This window comes from Pongo abelii, chromosome 5, assembly GCF_028885655.2.
Source record: "Pongo abelii isolate AG06213 chromosome 5, NHGRI_mPonAbe1-v2.0_pri, whole genome shotgun sequence".
Taxonomy (NCBI): Eukaryota; Metazoa; Chordata; class Mammalia; order Primates; family Hominidae; genus Pongo; species Pongo abelii.
In genome coordinates this window covers 48,700,230-48,717,550 of record NC_071990.2, presented here as the reverse complement: position 1 = coordinate 48,717,550, position 17,321 = coordinate 48,700,230, and the positions used below count along the sequence as shown (strand labels likewise).

Sequence of the window (17,321 nt, the reverse complement as noted above, 5' to 3'; positions counted from 1 at the left end):
AAAATGGTACAGCCACTTTGAAAAACAATTTACCAGGTTCTTACAAAACTAAACATACCTTTACCATACAGTCCATCAGTTCCACTTCTTGATATTTACTAAAAGTAGCTGAAAACTTATGTCCACACAAATACAGCACATAGATGTTTATAGCAGTTTTATTCATAATTATCTAAACTTGGAAACAACTAAGGTATTTTTAGCAAGTAAATGCATAAATAAAATGTGATGCCTTCAGACAATGGATTATTACTCAGTGCTAAAAAGAAATGCATCATCAAGCCACGGAAAGACATAGGATACTTAAATGCTTATATCTTATTATTTTTTAGTTATTCATTTATTTATTTATTTATTTTTGAGATGGAGTCTGTCTCTGTTACCCAGGCTGGAGTGCAGTGGCGCAATCTTGGGTCACTGCAACCTATGCCTCCTGGGTTTAAGCGATTCTCTTGCTTCAGCCTCCCAAATAGAGTAGCTGGGACTACAAGCATGCGCCACCATGCCTGGCTAATTTTTGTATTTTTAGTAGAGATCGGGTTTCACCATGTTCGCCAGGCTGGTCTTGAACTTCTGACCTCAAGTGATCCGCCTGCCTCAGCCTCCCAAAGTGCTGGGATTATAGGCGTGAGCCACCATGCCTGGCCTTAAATGCTTGTTTCTATGTATGATTCTAATTATATGACTCTCTGGAAAAGGCAAAATTCCAGAGTCCTGGGTAGAAGGGAGTGGATCCCCAGTAAGGCCCCACATTACGGCCAGGAAGGGCCTGAAGGCTGGGGGCCAAGCTACCAGTCCCCTGAACTGGAGTGTGAGCTAGTGGTGCTGCTTCTGGGCAGCCTATGGCTGCCCATGGACCAATCAGCACACACTTCCTCCCTTCTGAGGTCCATAAAAGCCCTGGGCTCAGCCAGAGCAGGGCAGAGGTTGGTCAGAGAATGGAAAGGGCAGAGAGATGACAATGGGACAACCCACTGCAGAGAGGTATACTATCTCTGCTGATAGCTGGAGATAATGGGATGATCAGCTGCAGAAAGGAGTACCCTCTGCACTGAGAGCTGCAGAGATGACCTGCTGGCAGAGAGGAGCTACCCTCTCTCTTCTGAGAGCTTCAGAGACCTGCAAAGACGTTGGAGTAACTTGCCTGCGAGAGGAGCTACCCTCTCCAGGGCCTCCTCTCTGCTGAGAACTGAGCACTTGACTTGATGATCTGCCTACAGGGAGGAGTTACCCACTCCTCTGAGCTGTTAAATAAAATGCTTATTCACCCTTCACTTGTCTGCATACCTCATTCTTCTTGGATCCAGGGCAAGAACTTGGGCAAAGGTGCCGCAGCCACAGAGGTTTCCAGTCAGAAAAATCAACATCCCAGAGACCCCGTAACAAAACTATTTTGTATGAGCCTATAATGGTGGATATGTGTCCGTATGTATTTGTCCAAACCTATAGAATTCACAACGTAAGAGTGAGCCCTAATGTAAACTATAGACTTTGGGTGATAATGACATATCAATGTAGGTTTATATTATAACAATGGTATCACTCCAGCAGTAGATGTTAATAAGGGAGGAGGCTATGCCTGTGTTGGGGCAGGGATATAGGGCACATCTCTGTACCATCCTCTCAATTTTGCTGTGAACCTAAAGCTATTCTAAAAAATAAAGTCTGTTAACAAAAACAGAGACCATTCATAATTCATGTACAATAATTTTACTCTTTTATTTCTGTAACTAGGTTTTCTTACTACATTAGACAACATTGTGTTTGATGCAACAAATATAAAACCTGATACTTTTCAAGTAACTCAGACAACTTCAGTAACTTGTGGTATAGTTTAAGGCTTAACATTTTAATCTCAGCACTCTTTCTGCCTCAGATTGCATGTATGTTCAAAGAAATCTTTTCTATTATCATGGATGATTGTTATGCTTTTCATCTTTGTTACTTAGTATCTGTCAGGAGACAAAACGTCAACAAGTATCTGTTACAGAAGTAAATTAAGAAATCGTAAAGTGGCTGGGCACGGTAGCTCACACCTGTAATCCCAGCACTTTCAGAGGCTGATGGGGGCAGATCACGAGGTCAGGCATTCAAGACCAGCCTGACCAACATGGCGAAACCCCATCTTTACTAAAAATATAAAAATTAGCTGGGCATGGTGGTGGGTGCCTATAGTCCCAGCTACTCCGGAGGCTGAGGCAGGAGAATCGCTTGAACCCAGGAGGCAGAGGTTGTAGTGAGCTGACATCACACCACTGCATTCCAGCCTGGGTGAAAGAAAATAAAAAAGAAATCATAAAGTATTCCAAAACTTATATATCTATGATACATTCTAAAAGACGGCATAATATATCTGTAATACATTCTAAAAGATGTCATGACATATCTATGATACATTCTAAAAGATGACATATACTACAATCATAGTAGTCTTTCTCTTCTTGATTGTAAGGGAACAGTCTCTTGCCCTATTTAGTTAAAAGAAGTCTGAGTGTTAAGACTATGATATCTGATATTTCTTAGATATTCTTGTTTTCTTTCCTATACCATGACTAACCATTTTATTACTAGAGTGTGTGATGTATGAAGAGTCTAATTCACAGTCCTAGACAGTGTTTTACAAGTAAAAGAGTACTCAAAAACCAGGGACATTTGAAAATGTGTATAACAAATTTATTTTTCACAATCATTAAGAGGGTTTAAAAAATTTAGAGGCAGGGATCAAAGATGATAAAATATTGAAATGTATAATACATTCCAGCACAAGAAGAAATTATCCCACACAAAATAACAACCACTCTATAACTGAGACACATAGATCTGGAATGTTAGAAATGATGTATATATAGCAGGCCCAGACCTAAATTCAGGTTTTCAGACTGCCTGAAATATCAGAACAAAGAATGAAACATCATAGAAATGTTAACTTCAGGACTGACCTGTGAAGTCTAGTTGATTTATCACTTCCACAAATCTTAACTTGATTCATGGACATCTAGCTGAAATTTGAGAAATCAGATTGATTTAGTGTACTTAGGAAATATCTGTGCTCTCTAAGTTGTGGTGTGTACATGCATGTGTGCATGCATGCTTGTGTATGTGTGTGAGCACCTCTGTGTGTGTACGTATGCCTCTGTGTGTGTGTGTGTGCACATGCACCTCTGTGCATGTGTGTGTGCACATGCACCTCTGTGCATGTGTGTGTGCGCACACATACGCACAAGAAAGGGAGAGAAAGAGGAAGAAGGTGACAGAATGAAAAGGAAAAAAGATACCTTTAAGTATTTGGGAGTATTTTTAACTTTCCTTTCTTTATTCCCTAACCCTACTCTACCCAATTCTGTCAAGAAGAGTAAAGTGAAAGATATCACCAAGGATACCCATCATGCGATGTGCATGATACTATGCTAAGATAAATTGGGTGTTTTTTGTAGACATCACTAATGTTTACCAATATTTATTCTCTTCTCATTCCTGAGCATAAAGAATACTAGACTTTCAAGACCCTTATGTTAGGCAGAATCATTTGTTACTGCCCAGTGTACAGTCAGTGGAAATGCCTAAAAAGAACTGGTAAAAACACTGAAGAATTTGTCTGCTCTTTCTTCCTCTGTTGTGGTTACTAGGGGATTTTGGGTTGAGATGGGGAGCCATGAGATCAAAGTAGCTTGGATCACTAATCACCACATAGAGACCACTATCTGGAGTGTTTTATGGAACCTGAGCAGATTTTGAGTGTAAGAGGAATAAAAGTGCATTGTACCAAGTTATTGCTTTTATTGCTTGCTGAGAACTGTTTATTATTGCTTCATACCTATGCTACCCTAATACTGTCTTCTTATCTCCATCTTGCTGAAGCTTAGAGAATATAAGTAACTTTCCCTGCATCACAGTTAAGTGTCTGACCCCAGAATTAAATCCAAATCTGGCTGCCATTGTCACGGGATTCCCACATCACCACAACTGCCTTTCAGTAAATTCTTTAACTTTGTCCTCTGTGATTCCTTAACATATCTCTTTCAGCTACGACACTGGAAGTCTGTGAAGACTTGTCCTAAAGCAATGTTTTTCACCTGTTCATCTGACTATAGCCTGTCTTTAATCCAGACTATATAGCACTTCCTACCAGAATAGTTTCCTAAAATATTCCTTGGTTCATGACTCTGTCCTGCCAAAAAACTTCTGTAATTGCTGGCTTTGTGTAGGCTAAAATCTATTTTTAAAATATTGGAACCATAGAGTTTTCAAGTTTAGGAAAAGTTTAAGATTATTTATCTTAAACTTCTTATTTTAAAGAATATAAAACTCATGTCTGTGATTTCTTTATGGCCCCATAATTATAAGCAGCAAAGTCAGAGAAAACTACAGAGATTCTGCATTTATGAAAATGCATAAACTAGCTTTAACCTACTTTATGACCATGAGTTATGGAGTCAGAATACCTGGTTGAATTCAATCTCTTTTGTTTGATAGCTGTGTAAGTTTATCAAGTAACTTAGAACTTCTAGGATCTAATATTCTGATTTACCAACTGGGAATAATAATATTGTCTATCTCAGAAGGTTATTACTAAAATTAAATAAGCTAATATAGGTAAAGTATTTAAAGCAGTATGGCATATTGAAAGCTGTGTGTAATATAATCAATTTTCATTACTTCTCAAAACAGTTCATTTTCTTCAAGTAGTCCAGTGCTCCACATTTCCTCAGAATATGCCATTTGAATCCATACAATTATACTTTTGTCTTTGCAGCTACCTCTGGCTGAGTACATGGCTTTGCTTTCCATATTTGATGTTATCTACATATATTCAATATCAGATTGAAGTCCTACCTGCTATATAAACCATTCTATGAATTCCCCAGCACCTGTGATCTCTCCAATCTTGGAATTCTGACTCTGTGTGTGTGTGTGTGTGTGTGTGTGTGTTTGTGTGTGTGTGTGTGTGTGCCTATCACATATCTGGTGCTTATCACATCCTGCTTTAAATTATTACCTTACCAACATTTCTCTCTCTATGATTATCTCAGGTTGCACACTTTGGTGAAGCAAGCCACTGCGTTAAACAGACCTTTGTGGCAAGAACTGACATCAGCTTTGGGACAAGAGCCAGCTAAGAACTGACAAACTGAGGCCCTCAGCCCAATTTATAAGAAATGAGTTCTGCCAAAAATGATATATTTTTGGAAATGTATCATTCTCAGTTGAGTCTTCAGACAAGACCTCATCCCTGGCCAACACCTTGATTCTAATTTTGTGAGGGATCCTGAAGTAAAGAACGCAGTTAAGCTTTGCCTGAATTCCTGACTCACAGAAACTGTGAGATCAAAAAAGTGTGTTAAGCTTCTAAGCTTATGGCTGATCATCTGTTATATTGCAATAGGCAGCTAGTACACCTGGGCCAGTGGCAGGAGAAAAGGCAGTTATTAGAATCTCACTTTTAAGGGCAGAGCAAAGAAAACAAGCCAGAGGCAAACAAATTAGTTTGACAAAAGATCATGTAGTAACTGTACTATGTATACATTTACATATCATATAGTATATGCACAACATTGGAGAAAATATGCAAGGAGAAACTCAAACTTCCTGTCTTACTAGAAAGTTTTTTGAGGTGTAGTATCTACCCTGTTGCATGAGAAATGCCCTTCATTATCTGTAAATAACAGCAATAAGCTTGTTTGCTGAACATGATGTCAGTTTTCTAGTACTGCATAAAGATTCAAGAGACCTCCAGGGAATTTACAATTTAATCAAGGGGAAGACAAGATGGAGTATCTTTGCCCAGCTCCTGCCCCTACTCTCTCAAATCTTCTCACTTATTGCTTATTTATTCCATTTTCTTCTTGCAATATTATGTCTTTAGACAGATGTGAATATTGAAATTTCAGAATAAAAAAGAAGAGCATTTTTCCTCTTCCCAGCTGAATTTTCCATGTACTTCTTTAGAATATAGATAGTGCCTATTAATTTATAAAGAAATGCATCTCAGCTAAAAATATTTGCCTTATGGAAATGGTGCCATGCAGCTGAAAATATCTGTCATATGGAAGCTTATTTGCCTTAATTCAATAGAGGTGGTATGCTATGCAATGAAGAACAAGAATTTAGAATCTAGAAAACATTTGAATTTGAATCTTGCTTTTATAATGTATGAGCTTTGTTACTTTTATTGTTTCTAAATCTTGATGAATCTGTTTTTTCTTCAGTGAAACTGAGATTTTAAAGAGCTATCTCAGTGTTGCTTTGATGAGCATATTAAGTAATTAATATAGTGTCCTTGATACCTTGTAATAGTTCCTCAAATATCAATTACCCTCTCTCCACCTCCTCCCTGTCCCTTTCGCTCACCACACAAACTCACACAGGCAAACGTACATTTTGTTCCAGTGCTTTCTACAATCGAATGTTCCGCAGAGAGCATCACAGGATATTTTGCTGTTATAAGAGAACTAATTCTTTGTATAGCACAATAAAAGCCACAGTTAAAAAACAAAAACAAACAAACAAACAAAACCTCTAACTTCTTTCTGTAGCTGTGGCTTGAGATTCTTATTTTTTCTTGAAGGTCAAGGGAATTTAAAAAAGTTTTAATTGGCAGATGAAATTATAAGAATTTATCATGTACAACATGATGTTTTAAAATATATATACATTGTGTAATGACTACATCTAGCTAGTTAACATATGACTTACTTCATAGTTATCATTTTTGTTGTGAGAATACTTAACATCCACTGTCTCCACATTTTTCAAGAACACAATATAATTCCAAGGCCCAGACTAGGCCTAAAGAGAGAACAGTGAAATGACACTTTAGGGCCTGGGATAAAAGAATACAATATATTGTTATGAACTATAGTCACCCTATTGTACAATAGATCTCTTGAACTTGTTTTTCCTATCTAACTGAAATTTTGTATCCAGTGGCCAACATTTCCTCAATATCTGCACTCCCATGGTCCCAGCCCACAGTAACCACCATTCTATTCTCTAGCTTTGTGGGAGATCAACTTTTTTAAATTTCACATCTGAGTGAGATAATGCATTATTTTTCCTTCTGTGTGTGGCTTATTTCATTTAACATAATGTTCTCCAGGTTCATCCATGTTGTTGTAAATGGCAGAATTTTCTTTTATATGGTTAAATAGCATTCCATTGTGCATATATAATACATTTTCTTTATTCATTCATCCATTGACTGAGATTCAGGTTGATTCCATATCTTGACCATTGTGAATAATGCTGCAATAAACCTAAGAGTACAGATATCTATCACCCCACACCCATTAGAATGGCTATTATCAAAAAGACAAAAGACAACAAGTGTTGGTGAGGATGTACTGATGTACTGATTTACATTCACACCAATAGTATAAAGGATAAAGGAAACCCCCTATACTATTGGTGGGAATGTAAACCCTCTATACTGTTGGCGGGAATGTAAATCAGTACAGCCATTATGAAAAACAGTATGAAATTTCCTCAAAAAGATCCAAATACCACACCATATAATCCAGTAATCCCACTGCTGGGTGTGTATCCAACAGATGGTGGAATTTTAATGTGACTATAATGCCCGCACCACATCTCTGAAGCACTCAGATGAAGTTATTTATCAAGCTAAATAAATATGTGGTGCCAGGGAAGTTTGATTTCAAAAGTAATACAGGATCACTTTTGACCATAGTTCAGAACAAATTCGTTATGTTTACAGAAATCTCTGGTACATATTTGTATTTAAGAATTTTCCATTATATTTGAAAGTGTTCGAGCTTTTAGGGGTTTTCTGCTCAGCAAATCAGTTGTAAGCTGACCATGTGCTTCTTTTATAAGTTGGCATTTGCCTACTCCTTGCCAGAAGAGATATTTGCCATTTTTTCCACCCATTTTTAATTAATTTGATGCATACTACAAAATTCAGAATTTAGTTAGTCCTTATTTTTGTTGTGTTCAGAATAATTGTTCTGCTCTGTCTTGCTATTAATTAAGTTAGTATACTAACCCTGAGCAAACAGGTGACTTTAATTTGGTTTTAGACTGGATTTCATACTATTTGACGTTGGCTGAAGTGAAATCTTTAAAACTGAGTAAGCTGGGGGCCAGATTTTAGAGTGCTTGTTGACTAATGCAATTACATAATGCTTTATTATTAGTTAATTTTTAAATTAAATTTTGGAATATAATTTTCTATCAGTGTTAGCGGAAGTCCTTACTGACATTTGAATGATACTCCCCCTAATCTCTCTATTAAGCTTAGTGGTAGCCCATACCAAGAAACTACATTTTGAACCACATCAGTAGGAGGTATATATCCAGACTTCTTACTTTAGTTATTTGCAAGGAGGTGTTAATGAGACTGACATCTTATACTTAGTCAATTATAGTTTAAATGCATATATTGCTGTCTTCACCTCAGCAAGAAATTTGAAATGCAGGTGTCTTGTTATTTGAAATCAGGAAGAATTATTCATCATTACACGTAAAACCGTTCATTTTACCTGAAAAATATACCTGCTGTAAGCCCTATGAATACTGGATTAGTAGGAAGACTGGGCTTTAGCATAAATGGAATATATAATATCTTCTAAGTAATGTAATGTTGAAACACTGTCTTAGTTTGTATTTCCCTCCCAAACAAAGCAGAGGCAAAGACATGGGTGTAGGAAGGTTATTTGGAATGAATTCCCAGGAAGCAAGAATAAGGATATGAGAGAATAAGAGAGGACAAAAGGAAAAGTCATAATGAGAAAGAGAGAGAAAGGGAGAGAGAGAGAGAGAAAGAGAGGAGTTTGCCAGGATTTCTGAGAAATGTATGGAATGCTACTCAAAATTGTTCACATGAATAGAAGGCTGTAACATTTATTTCATCTCTGGTCCTAATTGTTAAGGATTATTCTTGAAACCATTAACTGTCCTGTACTTCTATAATATTCTAGCATTCAGGGGCAGCAATATGCCATGTTATGAAAGACTTTGAGGCCAAATGAGAAAAGACAGTGGTGAAATTTCAGGTGAAACATTGGCAGCACAAGATGAATCAAAGCCCCCTAGAATTGAAATTGAATTGGAGGTGTGTCATGGCATAAGATGTCAGCACCAAGTTCTCTCTAATAATTATTGGGTAAATCTTTCTTTTGAAATTATTTGTCAGCCAGTTTCTGAAATTTCCTTCTTAGGAAATTTTTCTTTGATTCCCTAAATAAAAGATAAGTTCAAAGGGAAAATGCATCTTGTAGAAAAAAACTCAAATACCCCATTACATTTTAACGGAAGTGGCTGGTCTCAGAGATTTTATGAGCAGGTAAGTAATATGATGACATTGGCTTCTGAAAGACGTGGACATCAAGAAATGAGAAAATAACATAGCTAATTTTAATTCACCTTACAATTTTTCCCAGCAACCTGAACAGTAATATAATTTTTCCACATTGGTAGACAATTATCATAGGTAAATGTGTAACTACGAGGACACAGAGACATTATAGCCATTGTCTAAATTATCTATTGTTGCATAACAAACTATCCCAAAATTCAGTGGCTTAAAACAATTCTTGTGTTACATCTTAAGATTTTTTGGATTACAAATCCAGGCACCGTACAACTAAAGTGATATTTCTGCATCAGTTAAAGTGACACAGTCATACTCAGCTGGTTGATAAGTTGGCGTGGGAATCCAAGATGGCTTCACAGATCGGTCTGACACCTTGGTGAAGAGGCTGCAAGGCTAGAATAAATTTTGACTGTCATGTGGAGAATGTGTATGTGCCTTCTTTAGCATAGTGCTCTAACACTAAGGTCTCCCAGGGCTCTAAAAGAGAGTAATCCTTAAGGCCTGGGTAGAAACCAGAAGCTTCTTAAAACATGACCTTGATAGCACCACAATGTCACTTCTGCCAGATACTATTAGTCAAGCATGTCGCTAAATCAGTGCAGATCCAAAAAGAGGGGAATTGAACTCTACTTCTTAACGCAAGGAACAGAAAATAGTTTATAACCATCTTTAATCTACCACAGCTGTGATATTTGATCTTGGCTTCAAATTAATGTTGTTATGGGATTTTAAGAAAGCTGTGAAGTTTTACTTTACCACATTAAGGGTTCTCCTCTTAAGAGGCAAGAAGCTAAGTCCCAGTTTACATGCCAGCCTCAGGAGGAAAATTTAATGAAAGATGAAAGAAAGAACAGAATTTCAACAGATGTAAACACTGCAATAATTTATTATACTTATTTCCATTGAAACTTTAAAATGTGGTTCGATAATCAGATTCATACCTTTAAATAATTAATAGCATATCATGAGTTCCTCTTTTTTGACAAGATTGATTATGCAAAAACAGTTCATCTATTTGTGAAATTTTTCATAAAGTATTTTGTCACATCTAAATATAAGCCTAGCCTCATGTTTTAAGGATATCTGTTACTGAGTGTATGCTTGAAGGTATAATAATATATATATTTTTAATCCTTTTTTTTTCTTTTTGAGACAGTTTCTTACTATGTTGCCTAGGTTGGAGATCAGTGGCACGATCTCAGCTCACTGCAGTTTCCACCTCCCAGGCTCAAGCAATCCTCCCACCTCAGCCTCCAGAATAGCTGGGACTATAGGCATGCACCACCATGTCTTGTGATTTTTCTATTTTTTGGTAGAAACAGGGTTTTGCCATGTTGCCTAGGCTGGTCTTGAACTCCTGAGCTCAAGCAATTACCCCATCTCGACCTCCCAAAGTGCTGTAATTACAGGCATGAGCCATCCTGCTCGGCCCTCACAGTATTTGTTGGACTTGATCTTATTTGTAGCTTTTAGAGTATGTTGTAGACTGTCTTCCATTTCTCCTGTGTTGTACAGGAATGTTCTCAGCATCTGTGTGCTAACTTGCATTGAAATGAATCCCAGAGTCTCATGTGTTTGCCTTAGTACTCTCAAAAGAACAACTTAAACAAAGATAACAGTCATGGAGTCAGCAGTCCTTCCAAGACTGAGTAGAAAACAACTGCATTGATAGCCTTGGGATATTTCTACTGATTACCGATTTTCTCTGTTGAATTAATGGAAGAGCAGTTCTCCCTTTGAAGGCGCTGTTGTGGAGGTCTAGATTTTCCCTTTCACTCTAAAGCACTGGTCTCAGAGGGCTAGCAATGAAATCACTAGCCAAATGGTTAATGAGGTGGACTGAACTCTGAACCTGGGCCACATCCCAGGCAAGGGGTTATAACTTAGAAACAATTTGATTATAGATTCCCCTTGCATTCTCTTTTAGTGCTCCTCTTGGCTATTTTAAAGCTTCATCTTACTCCAGGTATCTGCCCTGTTCTGTCAAAATTCTTAGTTGCTAGCTACTGGTCTTATATGAAAGTCTGATTCATTGCACATTTTCTACCTTTTCTCATGTTTCTAATATTTTCCACCAATCTGATCTAAACATCATAAGCAAATTAATCATTCCAAAGGAATATTAATGTTCGTACAGGGGGAAAAGGAATTCTATCAACTGGCATTTGTGTCCTAATCCATAACTTCATGTTCTATGACCCTCATTTGTTTCATCATCTCCACTCCTCCTAGTGTTTCCACTAGGTCTCCTCCTGTCTCCAACATGAAAACTCGCCTAAAGAGCCATCTTCAGAATGCCGTCCCTGAATCCCTGACTATGGGAGATAATGAATTCTACCTCCCCTGAAACCCCATTATGAGTTATTTACACATTGCTTATAATGAGTGTTTTTGTCTGTTCTGCAGTATGGATATTTCGAATTGACCGCCCTTCTCCACCCCTGCAGGCACTGTTTGAATGCTCTTTGAAAACATTTATTTTTATTTTAAAGTACAGTTTTCTCATACTAAATAATTTTTATTTTAAAAGTTATGTAACATATATACTTGGTAAAGAGTATAAACAGAATGAAAAAGATATATAGTAAAATACAAATGTCCCTCCTACTTCAGACTCTAAGTTACCTTCAGTAAAGCAACTACTGTTAAGTTTCCCATTTGTACTTCTAAAAAATTGTACTATGCCTACATATATATGACATAATGCTATGCCATAAGTTTACCTTTTCCAATTAACAATTCATAATTTATAAACGTTTTTCCACACTACCACATATTGATCTCTCTAGTGATTTTAGCAGATGTACTATATCCCATTGTATACAGGTACTATACGTCATTGAAACAGTACCTTGTTAACTACTTTTAGCTTGTTTCCAGTCTTTTTTTTTTTCTTTTTTCTTTTTTTTTTAAACAGAGGCTCACTCTTGTTGCCCAGGCTGGAGCACAATGGCACGATCACAGCTCAACACAACCTCCGCCTCCCGGTTCAAGTGATTCTCCTGCCTCAGCCTCCCGAGTAGCTGGGATTACAGGCATGCGCCACCACATCCAACTAATTTTGTATTGTTAGTAGAGATGGAGTTTCTCCATGTTGGTCAGGCTGGTCTTGAACTCCCTACCTCAGGTGACCCACCCGCCTCATCCTCCCAAAGTGCTGGGATTACAGGCATGAGTCACTGAGCCCAACCTTTCCAATCTTTTGACATTAGTAATAATGCTGCAATAAAATTAGTTTATTGTTTTTAATGCACATATGTGAGTATAGCTTGGGGGAAGACCCTGAACTTCAGGTGAGATTATAGCTCTGGCCAATAATTTGATTACAGCTTTGTGAGACCATGAGCAGAGAACTCATCTGATCTGTGTCCAGACTTCTAAACCAGGAAAACAGTTGCGGCAATTTGTTACATAGCAAGAAAAAACTAATACAACCCAAAAGGAAGGGAGCAGAAAGGTATTATAAATTAGTGGTTATCAGCGGATACTACAGAATCAGGCCTAGGTTTTATCCCCAGGAGGGTTACCTAAAGTTAAACAGATTGTTATCTCAATATAACAAATTGTTATACTAACTTAGTATTTGTATAACTTTAGACAACATCCCTGATTCTTAGTGTCTTCATCTGAAAACAGGCACGCAACACTTACACTAAATGATTGCTATGAACATTAATGAACTAATGTAAATTATATATTTAACATAATATTTGACACACTGTAAATGTTCAAATTATTACAGCAATGCAATAATTTAATAATTAAATAATTAAATAAAAAGTTCTTATTTCTAGGTTTTATTTTCTGATTGTTAATATCCATAGTCCATATTATACCAACCCTACAGGATTTGTGGGCATATCTAAGGGCAATTATGGCTCTAAAAAATAATTTTCTGAACTATTACATTTTCTAATTATACATCTCTCAGATTTAAGTACCCAAAGCTTGAATCTGGCTGATAGAACTAAATGAATCATCATCAAATGCATTCCAAAAGTGTTGATAAAGATGACTTTACAACAGTTAGTTGATTTTTTACCCCAAATACATGTGTAGTCTCCATGAAAATGAGTCTTCCTACAATCAAATTCTCCTTTTTTTTCTTTTTTTTTCGTTTTAGAAACACGGTCTCACTTTGTCACCCAGACTGGAGAGCTCACTGCAGGCATGATGTCCCAGGCTCAAGCAATCCTCCCACCTCAGCCCCTCAAATAGCTGGGACTACAGGTGTGCACCACCAACCCCAGCTAATATTTGTAATTTTTGTAGTGACAGGGTTTTGCCATGTTGCCCAGGCTGGTCTCCACCTCCTGGGCTCAAGTCATCCACCAGCCTTGGCCTCCCGAAGTGCTGGGATTACAGGAGTGAGCCACCACACCCAGTCATCCCTTTCTTAACTATGGACCTAATTAATGTATTGAATGAAAAATGACTTGGAGTTTGGTCCATGTATGAGAGATTAATGATCAGTATCAAGCCTATGAATAGCCTTGAATGCAATCTTAGAGAAGTTAATCTTCATCCTGAAGGTGACAATAAGCCATAAAAGAATTTTAAGAGGAAGAACCACAGTATGCTTTATGTGATAGATTACAAAAATGGGAACAAAATTTTGTAGCTTGTCCTAAAGGGTGTAATATATCTTCCCTCTTGCCCCAAGTTTGAGATTGTTCAGGTAAGTTGTTTGCCCATTGGAACATCTGTAAAATTGACACAAAACAAAGGCCTGATATGTGTTCATACACTCAAGTTCTGTCTCTTTGGCTTTCTTAGAGACCATGCCCCATGGGGAAAGACCACAACAGGATGTTAAAAAACCAAGTGGAACAGAAACTAGGTTTTCCAGCCAAGGCCCTTCTAAACCAATCATGCCCCAGGCAACCTCACGTATGACTGTATGAGTAAGCCTACCACAGTCCACTCCATATTCCAAGACGTAAAAATATGAACAAATAAATGGCTATGATTTTAAGTTTCTAACTTTTGAGGTTGTTTGTTATGCAGCAAAAGCAGATAAAACACTGTTGCTTTTTCTGAATAACAAATAAAAAAAGAAAAATAACTCCAATTAAAATCTGAATTTACTAATTTATATTTTTTCTTTTTTAGACTCTCATAATGCTTATATTTTCAAGTTTAAAGACAACATCTAGCTTTAACCAACCTCTCAGTCTCTTATATTTAAAATTATATATATATTAACTTATATACATCTAGACTTATTCCAAAATACTTTTTGCAATACAAATTATTTGAGAGACTAAGAATAATTTTTTTGGAACACACACACGCACACACACACACACATATATGTGTTTTATATATATATAGAGAGAGAAAGAGAGCATATTTGTAAGATATCTTCGGTCGACTAATTTTCTCTTAACTAATTGTTCATTAAGGAAGAATAATGAATTATATTCATGATCTCTCTGGGTAAGTTTTAGGTATTACAAATTGCCACTGTGTGACTAAAGTTCTCTAATTTTTAACTAGCTTTATAATGAAAATTTCTCAAAATATTTTAAACAATTTTTTTAATTCAAGAGACATTATTGAATTATTTGGGTAAAAGCAAAAATACAACAGCCATATTTCCCACCTACTTCTGAAAATTTTTGCGATGTTAGGCAAAGAATCAGGCAGATGGCAGATAAAAATAACATCTTTGGAAACTGCTGCTTTTGGCCCAAATGGAGTACCAGGGACAGAACTTGCCCTCCCATCATAAACAACGATAAAACTTAGAAAATATGTGAAACAACATGGTTCAGATATTGGATAGTGGGCAGCTAGGATGTGATTCCTGGAATAAAAAGAAACAAGGTAGACCTGACAAATTCACTGCATGCTTCTCTGAATCCGTTTTCAAGTTTGCAGCAAAACCATGGGAGGTCCAAACATAGCCTTGCAGTCTAATTATATTAAGAAGAAAAAGATTAGAGTTTGAGGAGGCTAGAATTTGGGAAAAGGGTACCAAAAACAGAGAACTGTGCACACAGAAAGGTCCAGATATTTAGAGGGGCATTTTTGAGTTTTCGACTGAGCAACAATCTGAGCTTGCATAAAAAATAACTACCTAGGTTTAGAGAACATATCAGGAAGAAAACCATGAGAAAAAAGTAGGCAACAATTCATGGACTTCAAAGGGGCTGTGAAGGGTTTATCTTTCCACCAAACAGAATGGAAAGATACTGCAAAATATGGAGTAAGATCTCCAGAAGTTTATCTCCTTAATAGCATGCATACATGGCCCTAGATTAAAGGCCCTAGATTAGAGGTCCAACCATAACAAAGCTTTTAGAAAAGCAATTGTATAAATACACAACTGATTTCAAATAATTTAACTGTATTTCAGCAAAAAAAATCTAACAACCAAAAATGTAAATTCACAATGTTCAGTATCCAATCTGAAATTGCCAAGCATTCAATGATGCAAGAAAATATGACCTATAGTTAGCAGAAAAATCAATTAATAAAAATAATCCCAGAAACAATAGATGATGAGAGTAGACAAGGACAATTAAAGAGCTTTGATAAATATTTCATATGTTTAAGATGGTAGAAGAAAGCCAGAACACAATGAGGAAAGGCACAAAATGTTTTTAAAAGACACAAATAAGATTTATAGAGATTAATAATTAAAATATCTGAAGAGAAAAATTTACTCGATTGAATTAACAGCAGACTTAGAGAGAACTTCTAGCATTTAATGTTTACATTACAGAAAAGAAGGGCCTCAAATAAAGGATCTATACTTTTACTTTAAGAACACCAAATTACCCATAACCTGAAATAATTCTATGGAGAAAATAAAGAGAAGAACTAAGTGGAATAGAAAATTTACAGCAATGTTAAAAACAAAACAAAAAGCTAACTTTTTCAGAGAGTTAAAACGAGAGCAGGAAAAGGAAGACAGAAACATTAAAGATGGGGTGTAACTTCTGATCCTGTAAATGTTAGTAGCTAACAAGATGAATATTATAACAATTGTATGTCAGAGTTGAATAACTTCGAAGGAATAGTTTCTTGGAAAAATACAAAGGATCCAATCCCACTCTAGAATAAATAGATAGCCTAAGTAGTTTGATATGTATTTACAAATTGAATTTTTAGTTTTGAACTTTCCTACAAAGAAAACCCCAGGCCCAGAGAGCCTCATTGATGAATTTTTTTTTTTTTTGAGACAGAGTTTTGCTCTGTGGCCCAGGCTGGAGTGCAGTGGTGCAATCTTGGCTCACTGCAAACTCCACCTCTCAGGTTCACGCCATTCTCCTGCCTCAGCCTCCCAAGTAGCTGGGACTACAGGCACCCGCAACCATGCCTGGTGAAATTTTTTGTATTTTTAATAGAGAAGGGGTTTCACCGTGTTAGCCAGGATGATCTTGATCTCCTGACCTCGTGATCCACCGGCCTCGGCCTCCCAAAGGGCTGGGATTACAGGCATGAGCCACTGTGCCCGGCCCTCATTGATAAATTTAACCAAACATTTAAGAAAAAAAATTATACCAATTCTACAGAGTCTTTCAGAAAACACAAGTGGAAACACTTCCCATTTCCTTTTATGAAGCTGGGATTACACTAATATTAAGACTATTCAAAGATATTATAATAACAGAAAATTACCAACCAATATTCTTTGATCCCATATCCATAGTTGCCATACATAATGCATTTTAAGATTTTAGCAAATTAAATCCAGAAATATAAACACAAAAGAAAAAGTGGGGCTTGTGTCAGGAATGCAAAATTGGTTTAATACTTTAAAAAAATCAAGCAATATAATTTGCAATGTCAACAGAATAAAAAAGGGAAAACCTTACAACTATCTTAATTGATACAGGAAAGGGATTTGAGGAAAACCCATCAACTAATCAGATAAAATCCCTCAGCAAACTGCTAATTGAAGGGGACCTTTTAATGTGATAAGGAAATCTGATCTCATATTTTTATTCATTATTTGCCTGGATTCCTAGCTAGAGAAAAA

The 17,321-nt window shown here is 36.6% G+C and overlaps 1 long non-coding RNA gene across 1 annotated transcript in view; it reads right to left on the bottom strand.

Annotated features, from left to right (window-relative positions):
- Positions 1–1,696: 1,696 nt before the first annotated feature.
- Positions 1,697–17,321, bottom strand: part of LOC129059951 (uncharacterized) — a 54,469-nt gene continuing 38,844 nt past the window's right edge. Inside the window, exon 3 of the long non-coding RNA XR_008526198.2 lies at positions 1,697–2,267. This is a non-coding gene — a long non-coding RNA (uncharacterized LOC129059951). The remainder of the gene's footprint in view (positions 2,268–17,321) is intronic.